Here is a 15,946-nt window from a genome sequence, read left to right on the forward strand (position 1 = left end):
CTATGGATTTCTGTCTTTTAAAAAATCCCAGCTGGGCTCGGTGGCTCACGCCTGTAATCCCAGCACTTTGGGAGGGTGAGGTGGGCCGATCACGAGGTCAGGAGATCAAGACCATAGTGAGTTCTCACAAGATCTGATGGATTTATAAGAAACCCCATCTCTACTAAAAATACAAAAACATTAGCTGGATGTGGTGGTGCACGACTGTAGTCCCAGCTACTTGAGAGGCTGAGATGGGAGAATCGCTTGAACACAGGAGGCGGAGGTTGCAGTGAGCCAAGATCATGCCACTGTACTCTAGCCTGGGTGACAGAGCGAGACTCCATCTCAAAAAAAACAAAAAACAAAAAACAACAACAAAAAACACCCTTTATTATTGTTTTAATAGAGTTTCAATAGGATACAAAAATAAACGAATGAGTGGAATTTGTCATTTTCATCCATAAGTTGACTTTGAAATGTTCTAGTCTCCTACAACTATATTATTTTATTTTTGCACACAACTAAATGTTGAATTTGGAGTTAAATTTCTCTTACTGACCAGTGCTTCAGTTTATGGTATAAAATCAACCGTTTATCTACCACTATGCTTTTAGTTTTAGTTTAGTAAGAAATTTGAGGAACAAATTGCAACATAGAAGGGAACACACATCTGGCCTGGCCCTGGCCCTGGCCTTATCCTTCTAAATTTCTTTAACCTCCAAACTCTAGTGTGCCTCTGAGAACAAGGTGATCTTTCCAAGTGTGGCCTTGGCTTTTGTGAATAGGAAGCCAATTATCTGAGTTTCATAGTCCAATAATTTTTTTTTTTTTAAAAAGACCTTTTTAAAAATCTGCCTACTTTATTTGGTAAAACAACAACAAACAAAACCTTATTTTTTAGAGCAGTTTTAGGTTCATAGCAAAATTGAGAGGTAGGTTCAGAGATTTCCCATACACTCCCTATCCCACATGTGTATAGTCTTGCCCATTTTTAACATCCCCCACCAGAGTGGTACATATGTGATAACTGGTGAACCCACATTGATACATCATTATCATCCAGAAGTCCATAGTTTACATTAGGATTCACTCTTCGAGTGAATTCTCTAGGTTTAGACAAATGTGTAATGACATGTAGCCATGATTATAGTAGCATACAGAGTAGTTTCACTGCCCTAAGACTCCTCTGTGCTCTATTTATTCTTCCCTTCCTCCCCTCAACCCTTGGCAACCACTGATCTTTACTCTGTCTCCATAGTTTTGACTTTCTGGAATGTGATATAGTTGGAATCTTATAACATGCAGCTCTTTCAGATTGGCTGCTTCTTTCACTTAGTAAAATGCATTTACATTTACTCCATATCTTTTTATAGCTTGATAGCTCATCTCTTTTCATCACTGAATAATATTACATTGTCTGGATGTATCGCAGTTTATTTATCCGTTCACCTACTGAAGGACATCTTGCTTGTGTCCAAGTTTTGGCAATTAAAGATAAAGCTACTGGCCTGGCACAGTGACTCACACCTGTAATCCCAGTACTTTGGGAGTCCAAGGTGAGCAGATCTCTTGAGCCTAGGACTTTGAGACCAACTTGGGCAACATGACAAAACCTACCTTTACACAAAAACAAAAACAAACAAACAAACAAAAAACAAAACAAAAGTTAGCTGAGCATGCTGGCGTGTCCCTGTTTTCCCAGCTACTCAAGAGGCTGAAGTGGGAGGATTACTTGAGCCCAGAAAGTTGAGGCTACAGTGAGCCATAATTGCACCACTGCATTCCTGCCTGGGGGCCATAGCAAGACCCTGTCTCAAAAAAAAAAAAAAAAAAAAAGAAAAGAGAGAAGAAGGAGAAGGAGGAAGAGGAGGAAGGGGGGAGGAAGGAAGAGGAGGAGGAAAAAAGAGGAAGGAAGGAAGGAGAGAAGAAGTAGAGGAAGAGGAGGAAGAGGAAGAAGAAAGGAGGAGGAGGAGGAAGAAGAAGAAGGAAGAAGACTACGATTATAAACATTCATGTACGGTTTTGTTTGTTTTGGAGAGAGGGTCTCGCCCTACCACTCAGGCTAGAGTGCAGTGGTATAATCATAGTTCACTGCAGCCTCCATCTCCCAGGCTCAAGTGATCCTCCTGCCTCAGCCTCCTGAGTAGCTGGGACTACAAGTGTGCACCGAGACCAGCTAATTTTTAAATTTTTTGTAGAGACAAGGTCTTACCATGTTGCCTAGACTGGTCTTGAACTCCTGGCTTCAAGCAGTCCTCCCTCCTTGGTCCCCCCCAAAAGTGCTGGGATTACAGGCATGAGCTACTGCATCCAGATTTTTAAAATGTGGACATAGTTTTCAACTCCATTATAAGTACCATGAGCAGGATTGCTGGATTGTATGGTAAGAGTATATTTAGTTTTGTAGGAAATCAGTAAACTGCTTTCTAAAGTAGCTGTATGACTTTGCATTCCCACCAGCAGTAAATGAGAATTAATGTTGTTCCTCATCTTCCTCACCATTTGGTGGTGTCACTGTTCTGGATTTTGGTCATTCTAATAGGTGTATACTGGTATCTCATTTTTGTTTTAATTTTTATTTCCCTAATGACTTATGATGTGGATACTTATTTGCTATTCATATATCTTCTTTGCTGTGGTGACTTAAGATCTTTGAGCTATCTTTTAATCAGTTAATTTGTTTTTTTATTGTTGAGTTTTAAGAGTTCTTTGTATATTTTGGATGACAATCCTCTACCAGGTATATTTTTTTGAAAACATTTTCTCCCAGTCTGTGGCTTGTCTTCTCATTCCCGTAACAGTGTCTTTCACAGAGCAAAAAATTTTTAATTTTAATGAACCAGCTTATCAATTCTTTCTTTCATGAATCACAACGTTGGTGTTGCATCTAAAAATTTATCATGAAACCCGAGGTCACCTAAATTTTCTCCTATGTTATCTTCTAAGAGTTTTATGGTCTTGTGTTTTTCAAGTCTGTGATCCATTTTGAGTTAATTCTTGTGGAGGGTGTTAAGATCTGTGTCTAGATTCATGTTTTTGAATGTAGATGTCCAGTTCTAGTACCATCTGTTGAAAAATCTATCTCCTCTCTATTGTATTGCCTTTGCTTCTTTGTCAAAGAACAGTTGACTGTATTTATGTGGGTCTCTTTCTGGGCTTTCTGTTCTGTTCCATTGATCTGTTTGTCTGTTCTTTCATCAATATCATGCTGGCTTGATTACTGCAGTTTTATAGTAAGTCTTGAAGTCAGATAGTGTCATTTCTCCAATTCGTTATTTTCCTTCAATATTGTGCTGCCTATTCTGGGTCTTTTGGCTTTTGGCTCTCCATATCAACTTGTTTTTTTTTTTTTTTAGATGAAGTCTCGCTCTCTTGCCTTGGCTGGAGTGCAGTGGTGCAATCTCGGCTCACTGCAGACTCCGCCTCCCAGGTTCAGGCGATTCTCCTGCCTCAGCCTCCCAAATAGCGGGGATTACAAGCATGTGCTTCCACACCTGGCTAATTTTTATATTTCTAGTAGAGAAGGGGTTCCCCATGTTGGCCAGGCTGGTCATCAACTCCTGACCTCAAGTGATCCACCCTCCTCAGCCTCCCAAAATGCTGGGATTATAGGCATGAGCCACTGTGCCCGGCCCCCATATCAACTTTCAGATCAGTTTGTCAAAATCCACAAAATAACTTTCTGGTACTTTTACTGGATTTGCAATGAATCTGTGGATCAAGTTGGGAAGAACTTAATAGCTTGACAATACTGAGTCTTCCTATCCATGAACATGAAATAACATCTGTACTCATTTAGTTCTTTAATTTATTTCATTAGAGTTCTGCAGTTTTCCTGATATAGACCTTGTATATATTCTGTTAGATTTAAACTTAATTATTTCATTTTGGGAGGTGCTAATGTAAATGATACTTTTTTTTTGGTTTGTTCATTTTTTTTGTTTTGTTTTGTTTTGAGACGGAGTCTCACTCTGTCGCCCGGGCTGGATGGAGTGCAGTGGTGCAATCTTTGGCTCACTGTAACCTCTGCCTCCCGGGTTCAAGCAGTTCTCCCACCTCAGCCTCCAGAGTAGCTGGGATTATAGGCATGCGCCACCACCTGCAGCACCACGAGACAGGGTTTTGGCCTGTGCCCAGGCTGGTCTCAAACTCCTAGGCTCAAGCAGTCTACCCACCTTGGCCTCCCAAAGTGCTGGGATTACAGGCATGAGCCACCTGATACTGTGTTTTAAATTTCAAGTTCCACTTGTTCTATTCTGGTATATGGGAAAATGATTGACTCTTGTATATTAACCCTGTATTTTGCACCCTTGCTGTAGTTGCTTATTAGTTCCAGGTTTTTTGTTGTTGATTCTTTTGGACTTCATACATAGACCATCATTGCATCTGCTAGCAAGGAGAGTTTTATTCCTTTCTTCCCAATTAGTATGCCTTTTATTTCGTTTTCTTGGCTTATTGTATTAGCTAGGACTTGCAATACAATGTTGAAACAGAGTGATGAGATGGACATCTTGCTGTGTTCCTAATTTTAGTGGGAATGCTTCAAGTTTCTCACCATTAAGTCTGATGTTAGTTGTAGGTTTTTGTAGATATTCTTTTTTGTTTGCTTGCCTTTTTGAGACAGGGTCTCACTCTGTCACCTGGGCTGGAGTGCAGTGGTGCAATGTCAGCTCACAGCAGCCTTGACCTCCCGGGCTCCAGTGATCCTCCCACCTTAGCCTGTCGAGTAGCTGGGACTACAGGTGCATACCACCACGCCAGGCTCATTTTTGTACTTTTTGTAGAGACGGGGTTTCGCCGTGTTTCCCAGGCTTATCTTGAACCCCTGGGCCTAAGCAGTCCTACCGCCTCAACCTCCCAAAGTGCTCAGATTACAGGCCTGAGCCACTGTGCTTAGCTAATTTGTAGATAGTATTTATCAAGTTGAAGACATTCCCCTCTATTCCTGGTTTACTGAGAGTTTTTATCATGAATGGAAGTTAGATTTTGTAACTAATTTTTTCTGCGTCTATTGATATGAGCATGTGAGTTTTCTTCTTTTGCCTGTTGATGTAATAGATTACATTATTTGATTTTTGAATGTTGGACCAGTCTTAACATACTGGAATAAATCCTACCTGGTGTGGTATATAATTCTTTTTTATACATTGTTGATTCAATTTGTTAATATTTTTGAGGATTTTTGTATCTATGTTTATGAGAGACATTGGTCTATAGTTTTCTTTTCTGGTAATATCTTTGTCTGGTTTTGTTTTAAGGTGATGCTGGCCTTATAGAATGACTTAGGAAGTATTCCCTCTGCTTCTATCTTCTGAAAGAGGTTGTAGAGAATTGGTATAATTTCTTTCCTGAATCAATGAACCCATCTTGGCCTGATGCCTTCTATTTTGGAGTTTTTTTTTTTTTTTTTTGAGACAGTGTTTTGCTCTCGGTGCTTAGGCTGTAATGCTGTAATGCAATGGCATGATCTCAGCTCACTGCAACTGCACCTCCTGGGTTCAAGCGATTCTCCTGCCTCAGCCTCTTGAGTAGCTGGGATTACAGGCACACGCCACCATGCCCAACTAATTTTTTATATTTTTGGTAGAGAAGGGGTTTCATCATGTTGGCCAGGCTGGTCTTGAACTCCTGACCTCAGGTGATCCACCTGCCTCGGCCTCCTGAAGTGCTGAGATTACAGGCTTGAGCCACCGTGCCTGGCCCGGAATGTTTTTAATTAGTGATTCAGTTTCTTCAATAGATATAGTAAAGGTTTCAGATTATTTTTGGGTGAGCTTTGGCTGATTGTGTTTCTCAAGGAACTGATCTGTTTCATCCATGTTATCAAATTTGAAGTCATAGAGTTGTTCATAGTATTCCTTGATTATCCTTTTAATGTCCATAGGATCTGTGGTGATAACCCCTCTTTCATTTCTGATTATTAGTAATTTGTGCCCTCTTTCTTTTTCTCTTAGTCTGGCTAGAGGCTTATTGATTTTATTAATCTTTTGAAAGAATCAGCTTTTGTTGATTTTCTCTATTGATTTCCTGTTTTCAATTTTAGTGATTTCTACTTTTTAAAAATTATCTCCTTTTTTCTGCTTACTTTGGATTTAATTTGCTTTTTTTTTTTTTTTTTTGAGATGGAGTCTCGCTCTGTCGCCCAGGCTGGAGTGCAGTGGCGGGATCTCCACTCACTGCAAGCTTCGCCTCCCGGATTCACGCCATTCTCCTGCCTCAGCCTCCCGTATAGCTGGGACTACAGGCACCCGCCACCGCGCCCGGCTAATTTTTGTATTTTTAGTAGAGACGGGGTTTCACCGTGTTAGCCAGGATGGTCTCCATCTCCTGACCTCGTGATCCGCCCGTCTCAGCTTCCCAAAGTGCTGGGATTACAGGCGTGAGCCACCTCGCCCAGCCTGTGAGCCACCTCGCCCGGCCTGCTTTTTTTTTTTTTTTCCTAGTTTATTAAGGTAGAAGCTTAGGTTGTTAATTTTAGATCTTCCTTCTTTTCTAAAATATGCATTCGATGCTATAAATTTCTTTCTAAACATTGCCTTTGCTGCATCCCACAAATTTAGATAAATTGTTTTTTCATTTAGTTCAAAATGTTTTAAAATTTATCTTGAACTTTCTTCTTTGACCTATAAGTTATTTGTGTTGTTTAATCTCCATGTGTTTTGAAATTTTCCAGTTATCTTTCTGTTATTAACTTCTAGTGTAATTCCATGGTGATCTGAGAGCAGATATTGTATGATTTCTTTTCTTTTAAATTTGTTCTCACGCCTGTAATCCCAGCACTTTGGGAGGCTGAGGTGGGCGGATCACGAGGTCAGGAGATCAAGACCATCCTGGCTAACACGGTGAAACACTGTCTCTACTAAAAATACAAAAAATTAGCTGGGCTTGGTGGTTGGCGCCTTTACTAATCCCAGCTACTCAGGAGGCTGAGGCAGGAGAATGGCGCGAATCTGGGAGGCGGAGCTTGCAGCGAGCCGAGATCGCGCCACTGCACTCCAGGTTGGGCGACACAGCAAGACTCAGTCTCAAAAAAACAATAATAAATAAAATAAAATAAATTTGTTAAGGTGTGTTTTATGGCCCAGAATATGATCTACCATGGTGAAGGCTCCTCATGAACTTGAGAAGAATGTGTATTCTGTTGTTGCCAGAGGAAGTAGTCCATAGATGTCAATCATATACAGTTGATTGATGGTGTTTTTTGAGCTGAGATTCAACCCAGGAAATCTGGTTTCTATAGTAGCTGGTAGCCTACAGTCCCAGCTTCATGAAAGGCTGAGGTGGGAGGATTACTTGAGCCCAGGAGTTCAAGATCTTAAGTCTGGTTCTGAAATTCCATGCACCCTAGCTACTTCACTGTTGCTTCCTGGGAGATTGATTTCTCTCCGTTTGTTTCACAATTTTAGAGGTAACCACTTTAGTTGGAATTTTAACGTTTCATTTGTATCTTGTAGATAGCTACTGTGTGAAAGACAACATGGAATGAAATACAAGGCATTTCTGTTTTGAGTTCATCTTCTCAAATCGTTTTTATTGTAAAGAGAAATTAATTCTCATTTTAGCTTGTGATAAAAGGATAAAAATTAAATGTCATCACTGCTGAATAGTTCAACTTGCTGTAATTTATAATTTATTTATAATATAAATAGATAAGTACGATCCAGCTCTACTTACTTGACTAGCCTCATCTCGGTCTGCTCTTCAGAGCACATTAGCTGCTTTTCAGTTCCTGTCCCCATACCTCTAACTCCTACATACTTCAGGTCTCAGCCTAAATTATCAAGTTCTCAAGAAATTTGTCACTGCCTTTCCAATGTAAATTAGACTTCTCTGATATCTGCTTTTATAGCTCTATGTTTTTCTCTGATGACTCATACTGTAATTATAATCATGTTGTTCTTTGTATGTCTGTGTCTGCTATCACTTTTTTTTTTTTTTTTTTGAGGAGTCTCACTCTGTCGTTCAGGCAGGAGTGCAATGGCACGATCTCAGCTCATTGCAACCTCCACCTCCCAGGTTCAAGCGATTCTTCTGCCTCGGCTTCCTGAGCAGCTGGGATTACAGTTATACAGCTGGGATTATAGGCGCCCGTCACCACACCGGCTAATTTTTGTATTTTTAGTGGAGACGGAGTTTCTCACTGTTGGCCATGCTGGCCTCGAACTCCTGACCTCAGGTGATCTGCCTGCCTTGGCCTCTTAAAATCCTGGGATTACAGGCATGAGCCACTGTGCCTGGCCTGCTATCACTTTTAAACTCGACAGGCATCTTGATTATTTATATGCACTGTTTTATCCCCAGCACCTAACATAGGGCCTAGCACATAGTAAGCACTTTGTTTTCTTTTTGTTAATATACTGCATCCATGTAATTAATAACTCTAAAGCTAATAAGTCAAATTATTGACCTGAGCATGCCAAATGGGTAAAATGGAAAATTGAGCAAATTTATTTATAGGCCACTAAGACAAGCATATCTTAAAGGTATTTTTTTTTTTTTTTTTTGAGACGGAGTCTTGCTCTGTCGCCCAGGCTGGAGTGCAGTGGCTGGATCTCAGCTCACTGCAAGCTGTGCCTCCCGGGTTTACGCCATTCTCCTGCCTCAGCCTCTGGAGTAGCTGGGACTACAGGTGCCCGCCACCTCGCCCGGCTAGTTTTTTGTATTTTTAGTAGAGACGGGGTTTCACCATGTTAGCCAGGATGGTCTCGATCTCCTGACCTCGTGATCCGCCCGTCTCGGCCTCCCAAAGTGCTGGGATTACAGGCTTGAGCCACCGCGCCCGGCCATCTTAAAGGTGATTTTTAAAAAGCAGTAGCCCAGTGATTGAACGTGTGTGTGCTTATGTATCTTTTTGCCTTGTAGCAATCAATAATTCATGTAAAATAATTAACACAATATTGTCTGAAACTGAAAAGGACAACCTGCCTCCTTTGCCTGGAATGCTGCCTTTCCTTTAATGTTCAACTCCTGTTGTATTTTCTTCATGAAGTCTTCTTGTAAGACTGAAACGCCTAGTGACTTTTCCTCCTCCTCTGAATTTCTGTTACAGTTAGTCCAAAGCCCGGAAGTCAGCACTAGATCCTATAGCCTGCCTTGTATTGTCCACAGCTACTTTCAATGTTAGTCTCACCTTATTAGATTGTAAATCCCTGGAAGGGAGGAAACATACCTTTATTCCTCTTCTATAATCCCACGGCGCCTAAAGCAGTGCTGAGAACATGATTTCTGCACAATGAGCACTCATTGAGTTGTCTGTAGGCAAAAACAATGAATGCGACAGTTTGCAGTTTGTGGGTCATGGGTGTGTTTGAATCTTTTCAGCACAGACCTTGCTTTCCAACTACCATCAGCCTGGATCGTCAGCAGTAAGCAGGGATAGGGAGTCTCCTTTCTTTCTCTTCGACTTCTCTAAGGTCTTGCCATAAAACAAACTAAAACAATCATTAGAACTGTTCCTACTCTGGGATTCGCTTCTCTTTAAGGAACACAGCTTAATGGTCAAAAAAACAGCTGCTTTGTATTCTGGAGAATGTACCTAATTAATGAGAGACCAAACAAATAGAAGTAAATTCAGGCTTCCATTTTATTATTGAGTAAGGTCCATTTGATCTCCAAACAGATTTTGGGCAGGACAGGGGCATGTCCTGCTGATTTGAGGAGCTCCTCACAGATCCGTTGGAATTTTGGTAGGATCAAGCAGTGTCCTTGAGCAGTGGCAGCCTCCTTTACTGTAGACCTCTAGAAAAAACTGCCAAGAGGTAATTACTAGCATACAAGTTGAGAGGGAAGGGAGAGTTGCATTGAAGACAGAAAGGATGTGGATGGCTGGTTCCTTCCGTAATCCTTCATGCTGACCCTGTTCCATTCAATTGGTCATTTGTGAGCCTTTCAAAATTCTTTCTTTCTTTCTTTTTTTTCTGAGATGGAGTCTTGCTCTGCTGCCCAGGCTGGAGTGCAGTGGCACAATCTCGGCTCATTGCAAGCTCCGCCTGCCGGGTTCACGTCATTCTCCTGCCTCAGCCTCCCGAGTAGCTGGGACTATAGGCACCCACCACCACGCCCAGCTAATTTTTTGTATTTTTAGTAGAGACGGGGTTTCACCGTATTAGCCAGGATGGTCTCGATCTCCTGACCTCTTGATCCACCCACCTCGGCCTCCCAAAGTGCTGGGATTATAGGCTTGAGCCACAGTGCCTGGCCTCAAAATTATTTCTTGAGACTATTATGTGCCTCAGGTGACTCTAAGGAAAAGTTAGAATTCCTTCTAGCTTTCTAGGAGCTCGCAATCTGCTCAGGGAGATAAGATTACACACCAGGCAGGTAGGTAACAATAGAAGACAGAATTGGATGACATATTGATCAGAGAAGGGCAAAATCACTCTGAATGGGAGTTATCAGAAAAGATTCTGTGGGGTAGTGGAAACTACTGAATTTGTAAGGGCCGTTTATGGTGATATTTTCATAGCTAGGTCATTAACAGTTAATTTACTCCCTTCCCCAAAATAGTTCAATTTACATCAGATGCTGAGTTATTTGATTTACATAATCCGATTTAAGAGTCAAGGTGGCTCACACCTGTAATCTCAGCACTTTGGGAGGCCGAGGCAGGAGGATATTGGAGCCCAGGTGTTCGAGACCAGTCTGGATAACATGGCATAACCCTGTCTCTACAAAATATGCAAACAATTAGCTGGTTGTGGTGGCGTGTACCTGTAGTCCCAGCTACTCAGGAAGCTGAGGTGGGAGGATTACTTGAGCCCAGGAGGTAGAGGCTGCAGTGAGCCATGATTGTGCCACTGCATTCCAGCCTGGGTGACAGAGTGAGACCTTGTCTCAAAAAAAAAAAAAAAAAAAAAAAAAAAAAATAGGCCAGGTGCAGTGGCTCACACCTGTAATCCCAACACTTTGGGAGGCCAAGGCGGGTGGATCATTTGAGGTCAGGAGTTAGCCTGGCCAACATGGTGAAATCCTATCTCTACTAAAAATACAAAAATTAGCTGGGTGTGGTAGTGCATGCCTGTAATCCCAGCTACTCAGGAGGCTGAGGCAGGAGAATTGCTTGAGCCTGAGAGGCAGAGGTTGTGGTGAGCCGAGATCATGCCACTGCACTCCAGTCTGGGCAACAGAGAGAGACCCCGTCTCAAAATAAATAAATAAAATAACAATACTTCGTAGCTTACTTACCTGTGAGTTTGTCTAAGTAAATAAAGGACTGTTTGGTTACGCAAATCAGTTTATCCTTGTGTCCTCTCTTTCTATAAAAATTAGGGCATCAGTCTGGAGAGCAGTTTCCCAAAGAGGTTCTACAAAATGTTAATAGATATTAAAAAAAAAGAAAAAGGGTGGGGGGCCGGGCATGGTGGCTCATGCCTGTAATCCCAGCATTTTGGGGGCCCAAGACGGGTAGATCACCTGAGGTCAGGAGTTCCAGACCAGCCTGACCAACATGGTGAAACCCCGTCTCTACTAAAAATAAATAGAAAATTAGCCGGGCGTGGTGCCATATGCCTGTAATCCCAGCTCCTTGGGAGGCTGAGGCAGGAGAATTGCTTGAACCGGGAGCCGAAGGTTGCAGTGAGCTGAGAACGCGCCATTGCACTCCAGCCTGGGCAACAAGAGCAAAACTCCATCTCCAAAAAAAAAAAGGGGCGGGGGGCGGCGGGGGGGAGGTGCTACATGCTCATGTGTGTTTCACAAACTACCGGTTAAACAAAGTTCTTACAATAGAATTTTTTTTGCAACCTTTAATATGATTATTTGAATTGTGGGTTCTCAAGATGAGGGTAAAATTTTTTGTTTTTTGTTTTTGAGATGGAGTCTCGCTCTGTCACCCAGGCTGGAGTGAAGTGGCGCGATCTCGGCTCACTGCAAGCTCCGCCTCCCAGATTCGCGCCATTCTCCTGCCTCAGCCTCCTGAGTAGCTGGGACTACTGGCGCCCGCCACCGCGCCCGGCTGTTTTGTTGTATTTTTAGTAGAGACTGGGTTTCACCGTGGTCTCGATCTCCTGACCTTGTAATCCGCCCGCCTCGGCCTCCCAAAGTGCTGGAATTACAGGCGTCAGCCACCGCGCCCGGCCGAGGGTAAAGTATTAATATGTACCATTTCCCAAACTTATTTGACTATAGGATACCTTTTAAATGAAGTATCATGTAGGACTGTGCTCTAAAAACGGGCAACGAGAATGCCTTTTCTGGCTTGATTCTGTGATTCTGCGTTTGTGCATTAAATGTATTTTTGTAGATCTATACGGAAACTAATTATTTTGCAAGTGTTAATTTCACTTAGAACATGTAAGAATTAGGCCGGGCGCGGTCACTTAGAACATACAAGAATTAGGCCAGGGCTGGGCCCAGTGGCTCATGCCTGTAATCCTAGCACTTTGGGAGGCCGAGGCGGATGGATCACCTGGGGTCAGGAGTTTGAGACCAGCCTGGCCAACATGGTGAAAATCAGTCTCTGCTAAAATTACAAAAATTAGCTGGGTGTGCTAGCACATGCCTGTAATCCCAGCAACTCGGGAGGCTGAGGCAGGAGAATCGCTTGAACCCAGAAGGTGGAGGCTGCAGTGAGCAGAGATCGCACCATTGCACGCCATCCAGCCTGGGCCACAAGAACGAAACTCCATATAAAAAAAAAATTATGTGATCTTTTTAATGCATACCAAACTTAGAGAACACGTTTGTTTTTCTCAAGTAATCTAAACCAGGTTGCAGTTACAGGTAATGTGTTATACCAAAAGACTGAAATGGTTCCAATTACATAATTGAAGTTCAATATTTTCTTGATATTAATTGTATAGTCTTTTGATTCTCTAGCATTTTCGCCAAAGATGCCACCTTAGAAACAACTTTTTGTGCTTAAGTTTGTGCATTAAAAGGACTCTGTTTGGTATGAGCCCATTTTCTGTGGCGGAAAATTACCTGATCAAAACAATGTTAAACCTCAGAAAAGTTACCTCCTTAAATAAAGCCTGGAAGTTTATTTAATTATGATTTCACCACGTGATAACTACAGATTGCCTCCAACCCCAAGAAAAGATGCCAAGTCAGGTTTGTTTGTTTGTTTCCAGAATCTGCAAACACTTACTTTTACATTTAAAAAAGTTACCCTGCCTTGAAATGTCAGCCTCTGGGGTTTTGTGAGACCCCTGCTGATTGACCCTACCCTTGACCTTAGCTCCAAAGCCCAACTCCATTCTGGCATGCTGGTGTAGAGAATTTATTTATTTTAACAGTAGGGAGCCAGAATTCCAGGAATATACTTTTAAAAAGCCTCAAGAGCTATTTACCAGATCATCAGCTCCACAGGACTGGGAGGCCTCCACTAACACACGAAGTGGATAGTAGTGGTTGGTGGCAGCCAAGGGCTCCAGGGGCTGGCTCAGCTCTAAGCAACAGGACATAAGGGAGTGTGAAAGGACTTCCACTAGAAGTGGTCTTTTTGATCATCAAGAAAAAAAGGAAAATAGACATATTTTAACAGTTGAGAACTTTCAGTGAAAAGGGGCGGTCCTTTAAATTCCTCGGGATATATTTATTAAAGCATGGAGGCAGTCTTAGGGCCAATTCTCCATTTTATTTGTCTGCCTCTATCCATCAATTCTCATTCTCTCTCATATGTCCTGTTCTACTGTAAGATTGTAAAGTATAAGATACTGTGTTTCTTTATTTTCTTAAAAATGGTTTTTATTAGAATTGGGTAAGATGCCTGTTAAACATATGTAAAATACTAAAAAGTACAAAAAGGAAAAAATAAAAATTACTCATATGATGCTATCCAAACACAGTTACTATTAATAATTTAGTAAATATCCTTTAGTTTTTTCTTGGGTAGGGCAGAGTCTCTTTTTACACATTTATAATAATTTTTATATACAATTTTCTCAGTAGATTTACTTAAATATTTTGGAGCATACACAAGAGTTGAAAATGTTTTACTGTGAACACCTATATTCTCATTGCTTAGATATACAGTTAACATTTTACTATAAATGCTCTATCACATATCTCTCTATTCATCCTTCCATCTTATTTTTAAACATGTTTCTTTCCTTTTTTTTTTTTTTTTTGCGACAGGGTCTGGCTCTATTGCCCAGGCTGGAGGGCAGTGGCGCCTTCTTGGCTTACTGCAACCTCTGCCTCCTGGACTCAAGCCACCCTCCCACCTCAGCTTCCCAAGTAACTGGGACTATGGTGCATGCTACCATGCCTGGCTAACTTTTATATTTTGCGTAAAGACAAGTTTTCACCATGTTTCTTAAACTGGTCTTGAACTTGTGAGCTCAAGCAATCTGCCACATCAGCCTCCCAAAGTACTGGGATTACAGGTATGAGAAACATGTCAAAGAAGGCATATAGACATTCTTTTCTTTCTTTCTTTTTTTTTTCTTTTTTTTTTTGAGACAGAGTTTTACTCTTGTTGCCCAGGTCTGGAGTGCAATGGCACAATCTCGGCTCACTGCAACCTCTGCCTCCCGGGTTCAGGCAATCCTCGTGCCTCAGCCTCCTGAGTAGCTGGATTACAGGCATGCGCCATCACGCCCAGCTAATTTTTGTATCTTTAGTAGAGATGGGGTTTCTCCACATTGGTCAGGCTGGTCTCAAACTCCCGACCTCAGGTGATCCACCCACCTCGGCCTCCCAAAATGCTTAGATTACAGGTGTGAGCCACTGTGCCTGGCCTGACATTATTTTCAATTGCTGTATTTCATGCAGTGAATTTTGATTTTCTTTTAAATTATTTCCCTATGGTTAACCAATTGCTTGCTTCCCATTTTTTACTATTTACATAGACTTCATAGGAAGGATACACTTCTTTTTTTTTTTTGAGACAGAGTCTCGCTCTGTGGCCCAGGCTGGAGTGCAGTGGCCAGATCTCAGCTCACTACAAGCTCTGCCTCCCAGGTTTACGCCATTCTTCTGCCTCAGCCTCCCGAGTAGCTGGGACTACAGGTGCCCGCCACCTTGCCCGGCTAGTTTTTTGTATTTTTTAGTAGAGACGGGGTTTCACTGTGTTAGCCAGGATGGTCTCGATCTCCTGACCTCGTGATCCGCCCGTCTCGGCCTCCCAAAGTGCTGGGATTACAGGCTTGAGCCACCGCGCCCGGCTGGAAGGATACACTTCTAAAATTTAATAGTAATTTCTGGCTATAGTAAAAGAGTAATACTGGAAAAATTGATAGGGACCATGTTGTGGAAGGTTTTGAGTACCAGAGAAATTACAGCAAAATGTAGTATAAATAGTTACATTCTTGGAATCAGATAGATCATATACTTATTAGGTAACTGACTTTGGAAAAAGTATTAAACCTCTCTTAGGCTGTTTTCTCACCTGTCGAGTGGGGAGGCTATTACTTGTCTTACAGGGTAATTGTGGGGATTAAATAACATATATGCTACTTCTTTAAATAGAATATTTTATCTGTACATAATAAATAGAAGATTTCCCAAAACAATGGTTTCATGTCGAAGTTGATGAAAAAAATTTATTGGAGGGTTTTGAGTAGGAGAGAGATGTAGATCAGACCTGATTTTAGGTGGCTTAATCTTGTAGAATTGTGCATGATGGATAAGAGTGAGGGAGAAAGGTTATAAGGAGGTAGATTTGAGTCGACTTAATAAATATCAACTGAGTATGTATGAAATGTTTTAGCACTGTGCTAGGTTGCCTTGGGATTATAAAGCAGAGTGAGACAGCTGCCACAAATATTTTAATTCAGTGGGTAATGCATAGGGTGAAACAAGAGCTATAAAACCAAGCAGAATCCATCCATCCTGATTCATTATTTACCATCCATCCACCCATCCATCCATTTACTCATCCACCCATCCACCCATGCATCCATCCGTCCGTCCATCCATCCATCCATCCATCCATCCATCCATCCATCCGTCCAATGAATATTGATTTGCTCCTATCCTGTGTCAGTTACTGTTCTAGATGCTGAAGATACAGCATGAGCAA

General features: G+C 41.7%; 1 pseudogene; it reads right to left on the reverse strand.

Annotated features, from left to right (window-relative positions):
• The window catches only part of LOC104655478, a 39,191-nt pseudogene extending 25,806 nt beyond the window's left edge, over window positions 1–13,385 (reverse strand).
• Between the last annotated feature and the right edge of the window lie 2,561 nt (window positions 13,386–15,946).

Source organism: Rhinopithecus roxellana, chromosome 21 (genome assembly GCF_007565055.1).
Source record: "Rhinopithecus roxellana isolate Shanxi Qingling chromosome 21, ASM756505v1, whole genome shotgun sequence".
NCBI classification, from domain to species: domain Eukaryota; kingdom Metazoa; phylum Chordata; class Mammalia; order Primates; family Cercopithecidae; genus Rhinopithecus; species Rhinopithecus roxellana.